Here is a 12,241-nt window from a genome sequence, read left to right on the forward strand (position 1 = left end):
CAGTGTTAGCTAATAAAAATACTCCATTCCCCAGCTACATAATTGCTTCTGTTAATTTCCAAATTAATTTGTGAAATGTTTCAAAAAATGTAAGTATTACATGTGTGTTCAATTCTTTTATCCTAGTTCTTTAAAACTATTTCTATTAACTGTTAGTTGTGTTCTTTCATAGAGTGTTTCATATCACATTCTGATTTTAGCTCTGTCTCATTGCTATTTTGTCTAATTTGAACAGACAGTCTACATAGAAATAGGTAAATCTGTTAAATTTAAAACAAAAGGGGTATTAAAAAGAAATTTATTGCAGATGAAATTAAGGATCTGTATAAAACAACACAGGCAACAGAAAACACAATCAAAAAACTCAAAGGAACGTGGTTTAGCTGATGATCGAGGCAAAGTACAAAAAATGCAGGGAAGGAGTCCTTTACTGCATATCTACATGAAGCTAACAAACAAGCAAATAACTTGTTCTAAATTTTGAAAAGTTAAAAGCAAACACATAAAAGTCAGGCCCAAACATGTTTGGAGAACAAATAAAATGAAGCATAAAATCAAATCAAAAATGTCTTCATTAAAATATGTCAAAGCAAGAAGCCTTCCAGGGAGTTTGTGTGAACCCAGCAGACAATGCAGATAAATGTACTACTGTGGAGGAAAAGCACAAGTGAACTGCTTGTATGTTTATAGTTCAAGAGCTCCAAAGGGATTCACCAGCCTTTATGAAGGACTCATTAGCTGATGATCCCTTCTAAATAAAGAATCAGTAGGTGCAGCTACAGAACAGACAGAACTAGAACAGTAGTAAATAAATGGGTGCCAGGACTAGAGAGTATTTTACCCATGCTTTAAAGGAACTGACTAAAAAATAGATAATATACTACTACGTAAAATGAAACAATTGTTTTCCTAAGATTCTGTAAGCCTGACTAAGTTTAACTTACTAAGTGTAGCTGAAAAGGCTGATACTTCTGTCAGGAAATTAATAGTCCACATAATAAACAAAGTTGGGGTGCTCATAAATGAGCAGCATAGTAGGCAAGGGTTGTCAGGATTTTAAAAGTCTTATCAAAAGTCTTCAGTTCTTTTCTAGAACTGTAGCAAATGTATGAAAAAGGGAAACCCATTAAAAATATCACCTTTAGAAGTATGAGTTAACATTTGATATGGTCCTCACTACTAAACAGAAAAAAGATAATATTGAATAACAATGATCTCAGTGCTCCCACAGTGAAGGTCACCCATGAACTTCCACAGATCTATATTGTTCACAATATGAAAAATGCCGTGAAAAGCAGTGACAAAATTTGCCTATGATTTTGAATTATTTGGGAGAGTAGAGACAGAATCTGAAGAACTGTGGTATCTCCTTGCACTACTCAGTGGCTGAGTAATAGAACATCAATGTGAAAATTGAATGTATTTAAATACAAAGTACCCCTCTCTCCACTCCATCAATTTTAAGTTTACACACACAATAATGGGCTCAAAGCCTAAGTCTCACCATTTAGGAATGAGATACTTCAGTTATGATAAGTAGTTCTACAAAAATACCACTTGTGAGCAGCCAGAACAAACTGAGTTCTAGAAACTATTGGGAAATAAATAGGAAATAAAATAAATCATTATTATACTGCTGTATAAATAGATTGAGTCCATGAAATACACATACAGTAAATTTCCCTTCCTGGGTCTCAAGACAGATAAAATAAAGCTACAAAGGATATAAAGAAAATTCCAAGGCTAAGAAAAAGTATTTAGCATGTTCTGTAGGGAGTATGATTGAATAGATTAGGTTGAAAAATTCATGAATGAGGGAGAAGACCATGGAAAGCTATTTAACAGTACAAACTCTGGAGAACTGAACAGGGATAATGAACCATCATTTCTTTCACCGTATGAAGCATCTTTGCACTTTTCTCTTCCTTAAAATATTTTTGTACTGATTTTCTGCCATAAAAACTGTGTAAATACACTTACTACATAAGCCTTCATACCACCAAGTTAGAAGCCTGTATGGTTTTCAGAGGCATATTAGAGAAACCTGTTGACGACAGCTTTTTCTACTAACAGTTACAAAACCATTATTCCATTATGACTGCTAATACTGTTTTAAAATTTCACTTTTTTCCCTGATAATGAGGGGGAAAAAAGGAGGGGAATAACTTATTTGTCCTTTCTTGAAGATCAAGGAATGGAACAGCCTTAAATATGTTGGAGAAACAAAAAAATTTTATTCTTGTTTTCCACATTTGTCCAATGTTAATTAACTCATGGAAGCTCTCTCTGATTATTCTGTGATATACTTAAAGATGCCATAAAAGGCATCTCATTCCACCAAAAGACAAAGTACTTTCATTTGTATAAACTCCCCTGACAAAAAAAAAAAAAAAAAAAAAAAAAAAAAAAAGGCAGAAAAAATATTTATGGCTATGCAGTCCTAAAATGCAGGTTTTCTGACTCAAAAACGATCATATTTTAGTACGAAGAGTTGTACTCCAGAGAAATGTGATTTATAATGCTCTTGTTACTGCTAAATATAAAAGAATTTAAAATACTGTGTAGGCACATGTAAGTAAAAGCAGTGTTCATGATTTGAAGATTACACCATTGTTTCCAGAATATTTGGTCACTTGCTCCCGTAATATCAGTTTTAATTTATTCCAATGTTGGGGTTTTTATGCCAAGTAATAGTAAGTAACACTAAACAATAGTACATACATTTGCAATAATGGGCACTAATCTCCTAATTGATATCGCTGCCAAGACTCAAATGAAAATCTGTATTAGAATGTTTACAGTTAAGAAAAAAAATTATAAAAAACATATTTCAGATTCATTATAAACCTTCCAAATTTAAAATTTGTGAGCATTCTTCATATGGACTACTCTTGCAATTACGGTTTGCTAAACTTTTTAGTATATGAAGAACATATACATAAAGGCAGGAACCAAGCAGAAATCTTCTGGTTGGAATCTGAAGACAAAGGCAATATTGCTTTTTATTTTGCTCCTCTTTTCCCCATCTTTTCCCTATCTACATTAGCTGACAGTCCATTTCAGCAACCACTGATACCTTAGATCCAGTCTATTAAACAGTAAGTCTGCACATACTGCTGGTTTTATCTGTCTATCGGGGATAAATCTACACTAATCCTTACTGCAGAATTGGAAATAGAATTTGGAGAGGGCCAGGAGAATTCAGCCTATTGATTCTCAGGCCAGGGCTCACTGAAGTTGCTCTGCCACTATCCAGGGCTGATTACTTTTCAGATGCACAAGGTTGAGCAGACATTATTGCTCTTCTTCAGCAAACTTGTATGAAGATTTTTGGGGCTTCTTGATATCTTAAAGTTAAAATAAAGACTCTCTTAACGCAGCTTCTTCAATTTTATTATTCTGTGGACTACAAGAAACAGTGGTTCTAATTAAAGGATTTAGTATTTATTTACTTTTCATCCATTTTCTCATTAATTAAGACTTTAGTGCAATTCTGAGGAAAGAGAGCAGATGCATTTAGTATTTAGTATAATGTCTTACAGCAAAATATAAGATGATCACTGTTAAAATACACAGTTAATTGTTTTGCTAACCACAAAACTTTTAGCAAAGATTTTCTCGAATACAAATCTTGGATCCAAACACTGCTAGGAAATTAGAAGTAAAGTCTGCAGTCCTTACTTTTGCTCATCTCTACAAGGATAAGAAAACTATTGCAAGTAAAACTATTTGTTCTAAACTCATAGATGCTTTGGTATTTGTTTCTTGTGCTAATGTGTTAACAGTAAAATGCATGTGTGCATTTGCAGAGACACCTCATAAAAATCCGTAACATTGACTTATGTACTATCTTAACATTATATATTAAAATAGAATCTTGAAAGAAGTTACTACAAATAGGAATATTTGACACTGTTGTTGGAGGAAAAAAACACTGTTTACACCGAGCTAAACATGCAAGCAGAAATCCCAAGTACATCTCATGAAAAAATCAATCACAAATCTGAAAATAATACTTTGTGGGAGCAATTATTCCTCTCTAAATTAGTGATACTTTCATTGCTGAGTGTCATCTCAGATGGCAAGTTTACATATGTATGGGTTTTCCATTTTCAATGGGAAAAAAACCTCTAATTAATTTAGGGAATGTCTTATTTGAAATGTTATGCTCTGTTGTATGTATTTAGTCTAGTGTGCACAGAGGGGGAAAAAGAAAATATGAACATTGTAAGTAATTTAGCATTTTAATTTCATGTTGTCATTCAAGGTTTGTACAAAAGTGGAAATGATTGCCTGGTTGGACCTCTTTGGTGAATCATTTATGGCTTTATATAGGATTTAACATGATGGTACTACAACCCCCAAGTGTTACTGTCCTATTAGTACAGATATAATAAAAATATAATAAAAAAAATAGTTGGCGAATGTTCTAGGCCCTAAATATTACTTGCAAACAAACTCTTACTTTTGTTAATATTCTCTGTGGAGAAAAGGCTCAACCAGCAAATAAAAACTCAAATTGAAATTTCAAATATACAAAATAGTTCTAAGCCACCCACAATCAGTTCAATTCCTGTTTCAGTGTGGGGAAAGCAACATAAATAAATCTTCCTGTATTTCTGATTTAGCATATCAAAAAGCAGAATCAGCTCCAATGGCTTTTGAGGCTGATGAAGGCTAAAACATCTGAGCAATTTGGTAGAACAGCTGAAGCTTCCAAACTTTGCAATGATGGGGAGAAAAGGCATAGCTTTTAGAGATATACCTATTACAAATGTGCTCTACTTTAGTACATTTCCAGGGTGAGTGAAAGTAAGAATATTGAAGGTTTCTTTTTCAGATAATTTTAAAAGGTTTCCAATTTCATTCTGTTTTTTAAATGTATTTTTCAGAGCCCATACAGGTAAGGAAAGCTAGAAACCAGTAACAGCCAGCTGTGTTCAGGCCATTAAAACCAATCTGGGCATATCTATGAAAAGGGACATCCTGTTGGTCTAGAAATTGGAAAATTGAAGCGAAATTATAAGTAATTAGCTGACACACTTTCACCAACCCTGTGAAAATTATTTTAAAACATCTAACAGCTGTTGGCTAATAAAGAGAAATAGTATAGTTGAGGCAGAACATTTTAAGTGCCACTAACAAAAATGTTAGAATGCTATGAAGGGTAACTGTTACGTGACAGCAGTAAGGATGGAGTTGAAGAACAGGCATGATCCAAAGGGGCAAAACCAAGCATGTGACTGTCACATCCTGTGCCTGAGTTTCTCTAAAACCACGGGACACAGTGACTGGTTCAGCTCAGCTGAGCACTCTTTCTTAACACCTTGTCAGGTGCACCACACTATTGGACATACATATGAATTTCCCCTCTTTCCTGAAAAAGGAAAGTACTGTTCTTTATGGCATGGATGAGACAATCCTTCAGGCTGAAACCCTGTAGAGGATACCAATATCCCTTATCTTGATAAAGACTGGCTGGTTTTTATTCTCTTGTGCGAATTCCTAAGGAGCATTCTATGGAAAATGTTGCATGTTAGCTGAAGGCAGCATATAATGATTGCAACATAATTGTTACCACTGCTGTTTTAATTTAAAGTTTGTATTTGTTTTGTCCTTCCCTTGCATGTGCTAACAGCATGGTTATATCAGGAATGCGTGTTCCCAAGATGAACAGCTAATTACATAACCTTGACATTGCTGTCCAAATCCCAAATTAAAACAATTCTTCTCACCATAGGGTTATGTTATTTTACATGTAGATCTTTAACTGTTATTACGTTTTTTGCGGTTTCCTCTATCTGAGGTTTAAACAATGAACTATGATGGTGCACTACGAATAGGAATCCTGAGCATAAATGTTACATAGCTTCTTTCTCATTATTTGATGCAGACATGATTTTCTTTTCAACCCCACAAAAACCAGAAACTTTCCTGTACAGCAATACAAATCTTGAAAGCAGATGCACCTGTAGAGACAGTACTATTTCTGTAATGTGTTACTAACAAATCTGAAGGAGTCTTACAAAGAAGGAAGGATCACCAATTTTTATAAAGGTCCTTCAATAACTTCCTAGTTGAAACTGTTAGCATTTAATTTGTAATGTTTGAAATTCAGTCCAACAGTTAGATGTTTACACATCTAAGGATTATGGAAATGCATCCCTCTGAAATTATTCTTAAATTCCTAGTCAGTGAAATGCTATTCATTATCTTACTGATGGCACTTCTTTCAAAAATTCTGCAGAGATTGATTCCATACTAGAATTCTCTGCTATGAGGAACCAACTCCAAATCCAAACATCCCATCAATTTAAAGAATTGTGGATTTAAAGCCTTGCCTGAAAATAGAATTTTAAAGGTTGGGAAAAACTTCTAAGATCATGGAGTCCAACCATTAATAAAAATTCCCTATTAGTCACAAACTGTGCCCCTGAGTGCCATTTCCATGGCTTTTTTTAACACTTCCAGAAATGGTGACTCAATCACTTCCCTGACCAGCCTGTTCTGATGCATCACTACTCATTCAGTGAAGAATTTTTTTTTTTCTAAAAATCAAATTTAAAACTTCCTTGTGAAACCTGAGGACATTTTCTCAGGTCCTGCCTCTTATTACCTTGAAGAAGGGACTGACTCCCACCTTGCTGGACCTCCTTTCAAGTAGTGGTAGAGAAGTTATAGGATCTGTTAGATAGTGGTTTAATTGGTCTTTGATACCATATTTCTCTTCAATCAATTAGTGTATAAAGCTTGGTTGATGTAATCACTTATTAATATTTTAGCTGAAATTAATTGATAAGAATTAATCGTGAAAAAAAGTGTTCTTTTAGAGTGTATCTGTTACTAAGAGAGAACTGAGATGGCACACCCTCCCAAAACAAAAAACTTGTGCATTTAGGATAAAAAATGTTGAGATTGTACTTGGATACTTTGCAGGAAAAGAGAGAAAGTTAAAGATGACAGGATTTTCCCTCAATCCCTGTGTGTCCGAGCAAAGATCCAGTATAAAATAACCTGATATTGGCAATAAAGAAAGAGTAAAACATTTTGTTTGAAGGTGGAGTTATTTATGAAATTCTCATAAATAAAATTACATTAGATGTCTTTGCCTACAGCTCCTTTTTAATACCTAGGGTTGAGGAAATCCCATAATCACTTTATTAATGACAAAATGCTTACTGTATTTCAACAAAATCCTGGTCAGAGTGCCAAACAAAATATACTTGTGCTGTGACTGCAAGTACTTCTATTAATTAGATGTGAAATTTGGAAAAAAAAAATCACTCCTGAAATCCAGGATCACAGTGTTTTTCCAGCAGATGACACTGTACTTTCTCTGGAGAAATACATCCTGATGTGTGTTCATACTCACTTTGACATACAGAGAAAATGAGACATCTATCTTCTTGCTACAGCAAGATTTAAAAAATATTCATCTCCTCCAATATCTCTTCCAGAGACTGCAGTTAGATGTATTGAGGTACTTATGTACTACCTTTCACTTTGATTGATTTGCAACAGGGTTATATACATTCAATGACTGACAATAAGAAAAGCAAAATTTCAGTTTCTGAGATATTTTGTAGTATCTTTAGAGCCTTTACACAGAGACCAGTGGAAACAACTTTAACAAACTGAGTGGTTAGCCAAGTATTACATCTTCACCTACAAATCCAGCTAAGTAAATGATTAAAGCAGGAAGCCCCTACTGAATGGAAGGAAGACTTAAAAAAAAAAAAAAAAACAGGTTCAAATTTGTCATTTCAATTTAAAAAGCTTGAGTTATCAATAATATTCCAGGGTAGCTCTTGGTCTAGACAAAGTTGTCCTAATCCTGTGAGCAGTACTGCAGAATAAATAATAGATAGTAATAAATTATTCTCTCTTCAAACATTGCTTTTCTCATATTTTGGTATCAGACTTGAACTGCACAGAAAGTCCAAGTGCAGGGAGGAAAACTGGGAATTTAACCATTGGTACAAGACAGAGCAACAATAAGACTATATAGTAGATCCTGTTCTCCTATTTTCTTCATATCTACAGATATTCTGGATGTAGAAGCCATGTCAGAGCTGCTGTTCTAAATGCTTGCTAGTCGTGCCTTTCACTTAGATTGTAAATCTTGGGTTGAAAGAAAGTGTAACCATACAACTACATGCTTTCCCATCCAGTGCATGTACAGCAGATTGAGGTCTCTCTTTCTTCTCAGATAAATTCCCTAAACATTCAATGAGCATTCAGTTCTGTAAAACTTATTAACTGATATTAGGCAAATAAGTTTCCACATTTCCTTTGAGACAGGACACACAACAAAAAAGCCCTGCAAACATTCATAAAACATGTTGAGTACTTCCAGTGAAACAGAAAATTATGCAACACTTCTGAGTACTGAAATTCTAGTTGACACTTTAAACTATTTGCAGAATCTAAGCTACATCTTGGAAATCTGAAACTCATGAGAAAGAATCCAGATAGTGTGCCATAAAGGATAAAACACAATTTTGTCTTTTCTCCTAATAGTAATATAAAGTGAAAGCCTATATGAAATGTCAACAATTAAATATCTATACAAACATATGAATTCTTCAACGTCTCTGTAAGTGACTTGAATGGAGGACCTGAAAGTATATTAAGCATAGGAAGTTTAACCAAGTTCCAGATTCTACACCTGAGGCAGGCCAACCATGGATGTATGGACAGAGTGGGGAATGAGAGGCTGTAGAGCAGTGCCATGGAAAGGGCCCTGGGGTCCTGTTTATGGGAAGCTGGATCTGAGTCAGCAGGGCCCTGGCAGCCAGGAGGGCCAACCCTGTCCTGGGGGCATCAGGGACAGCATCACCAGCCAGAAAAGGGAGGGGATTGTCCTGCTCTGCACTGGGGCAGCCTCACCTCCAGTGCTGGGGGCAGTTTTGGGTGCCACAATGTAATAAAAATATAAAAGCGTTAGAGAGTGTCCCCAAGAGAACTACAAAGATGGTGAAGGGTTTAGAGGAGAAGCTGTAAAAGAAGAATCTGTGGTCACCTGGCTTGTTCAGCTTGGAGAATAGGAGACTGAGGGGTGACCTCATTGTGGTCTACACCTTCCTCATAAGGGGCACTGATCTCTTTTCTCTGGTGACCAGAGCAAAAGGAAGAACAAGAAGCTGTGTTAGGGGCAGCTTAGGCCAGATACTGGCCTAAAGGGGCTCAAAGGGGCTCCCCAGGGAAGTGGTCATAGCACCAAGCCTGACAGAGATCAGGAAGGGTTTGGACAATATTATCAGACACTTGCTGTGATTCTTGAGGTGTGCTATGCAGGAAGTTGGACTTGATTTTTACAAGTCCTTTCCAACAAGGGATAAATTCTATTATTCTATGAACAGCTGATGTGTTACACAAGTCTAAAACTTACTCATACTATAAAACTGTGAATATAATTTTTATAGAGATATAACTTTTTTCTTTTTTTCCTTAATTCCTTACATCAATTACCTTGGAATGGAGCAGCAACATCATCCTTTTTATTGCTTAAAAATCTTTCTGCTGAAATATAGTCTTGATCAGACAAGGGCAGCTCCTGATTTAATGTACACATATCTTTCATGAAAACAGTTGTACTTGCTTATAAGTAGTAATGTAGAGCTGTTAAATGGCAATATATTTCCTGAATGCCAGCTCTTTTAGTTGACTGCACACTCCAGATTTGACATTTGCTGTTTTATTAGTCTAGTACTGATGAACGGAAGGAAAAGGTCCCTCCACAAGAGGCTTTATATGAAGCAGTTTATATAAATGAAGGAATAGCTAGGATTAGTTAGACCTTCCATTGACATAATTTTTATTTCTTCTCTAGGGTTATGAAGATGATCTGCAGGTCACATAGCCCTCCTCTACCCCAGAATGTACTAAATTAACTTGCATTACTCAGGATCGTTTTTTATTCAGCATAATCTTCAAAATTTCCTAGGCTGGAAATTTCATAACCATCTTATTAGTACTTAATGATATTACGTTTATGCCATTCCAGTAAAAAGAATCTGCCTTCTCCTTTCATCATCCCCCACAGCCTGTGGCAGACAGCTCCCTTTCCCCAGCTCTCCTTCACACTGAAAATAACTCTTTAGAAGTTATTGTCACTGAATTACTACAACATAAGTTTCCAAGGTCCTTTTTGGTTGCTCATTGCATGACCAGTTAACACAGCTACTAATAAGCTCATTTACTGGTAAAGATAAATTTCTGATGATGATTGGTTAGTTTTTAGGCAGGGTTCTTTAGACTATGGTAGTACTCAGAAAGCTTAATTTTAAAAAGTTGTGAAAGAGGGATCAATTGTTTGCAATGATAATTATTTTATTTGTCAATCCTATGAAAAAAAATTCAACTTTTTCCAACAAAAATTGTTTTAGATTTTTTTAAATTATGTGTTACTGCTTACTACTAATAGATTTTTTTAATATCCAGTAACTGACCTCTGCAGAATTTTGTCTCTTTCATTATGTTACCTGTCAGTAAACTTTAACTGCAATGAATACCATTATCCTAAAGTGTGAAAGAGCACAATTAAAATCACTGAGCATATATTGAAGTACTATCCTGGCTTTCATGTTGGACACATTCCTCAGAAGAATTTTAAAACCCTGGTCATAGATAATGACCTTCAAAGAAAATAGTTGGCACTAAGTATAAAATGTCAGTGACATTGTCATGAAAGATAATATTCTTCATCATATGTGGACCAAAATACAAGACATATTAATATAATTCACTGAATCATGCAACTGCCAGAATTTTGGAAATGTATATATATTCAATGTCTTCTTTCTGTTTGATGTGTTCAAGACTACATGTTTTCAGTTTTCTGGTTCTTAGAATCAGTTTCTTGTGTATCTTTTGCTCATAAATCTTGGTATTCGTAAAAGCACTGTGCAGAACTATTCAGATGAGCGTCACTAGTCTTGACTGTGACTAAGCAGACTAAGATGGCACAGGCCAAAGTACACCAGAAAACAACTAAAAATTTATTTCATCAACCAGATTTTCAGCCTCAAGTGCAATCTTAACAGTAGGGTGGTCCTTGCATATTCTGTAAGTGTTAAGGATTTAGAGCCAGTGCTAATATTCATGGGATTTGTAGGTGAGCATGACTGCACTTGTGAGTGTAGAGAGCAAAAGAAGGTGTTTTCTTTAGTGCATACTAACACTGACCTGCTGGGCAGCATCACTTGTTTGTGTTACTGCTGCTGATACTTACATTGGTGCCAATGAAGGCCCTGCTCTGTCTGTGGGGGCCTGTGTGGCCAGGCAGGTTCAGTGCTGTGTGATTGTGTGTGATGTGTCTTTCTGGGACACATCTCCACCTCTGCTGCTGGCTGAACCTGCAAACTTGAGCAGCAGCTGCATCCCCAGGCTGGGCAGAGAGGCCTCCTGGACCCCAGCGTGCCCAGGCCTGGCTGCTGCACTCAAGGGGAGGGAAGGGGTGCTGGCCCACTCTGGAGTCAACAAATCACACAATTAGCAGGCACGGGCTGTCCAGAAAAGATGAATATCAAGGTGTAAAGCTGTGAGGACAATTGCAAGAATTGGTACCAGATGTGGGTAAAATGGTCTGACTGGTACCATTTAATACTGTCTATTCTGATGACTACTGCTACCCTTTCTGTAATTTTTATCTTTTGCTGCTTGATATGAGGCAGAACTTGCTTGTCCATCTCCTAAGTCAGTGCTTGCAATGAAGTAATGGCCTTTACCTTGAAAATACACTTGGTATTGCCTATCTTCAACATTATTTGTTGGCTTTCTTGCCTTGAATTTCTTTTCAAGGTAATATTCCAAAGGCTCATTGCAATTGCATGGGCACAACCTATTTTATTTCCTTCTAAGTTGCTATATTTTGACCTTTCTTGTACATAAATCTGCACTTGGAGATGAAGAGAAAAATAGAAATGTACATGGAAGAAATAGGAGCTGCCTGCATTCTCTACCAATTTGTCACAGGACAGCCAAGGCACTGGAACACAATAATCAGTGTGCAGATATTGACACCTTTTACATCTTCAGACAACACGCCTCACACAGGTTTGACAATAGTGGTTGTGACAATTGATCAGTTACTGTATTCAGCTAGTCCAGGGAAAGACATAAGACCTACCTTAATTCAAAAACTATTCCAAACAATGAATGTTCAAGGAACCAAGAACAATAACAACAAATGATAATACACAACACCATCTCTTAAAATAACTTTCCAAGCACAAACATA

The sequence above is a fragment of the Zonotrichia albicollis genome, chromosome 6, assembly GCF_047830755.1.
Source record: "Zonotrichia albicollis isolate bZonAlb1 chromosome 6, bZonAlb1.hap1, whole genome shotgun sequence".
NCBI classification, from domain to species: domain Eukaryota; kingdom Metazoa; phylum Chordata; class Aves; order Passeriformes; family Passerellidae; genus Zonotrichia; species Zonotrichia albicollis.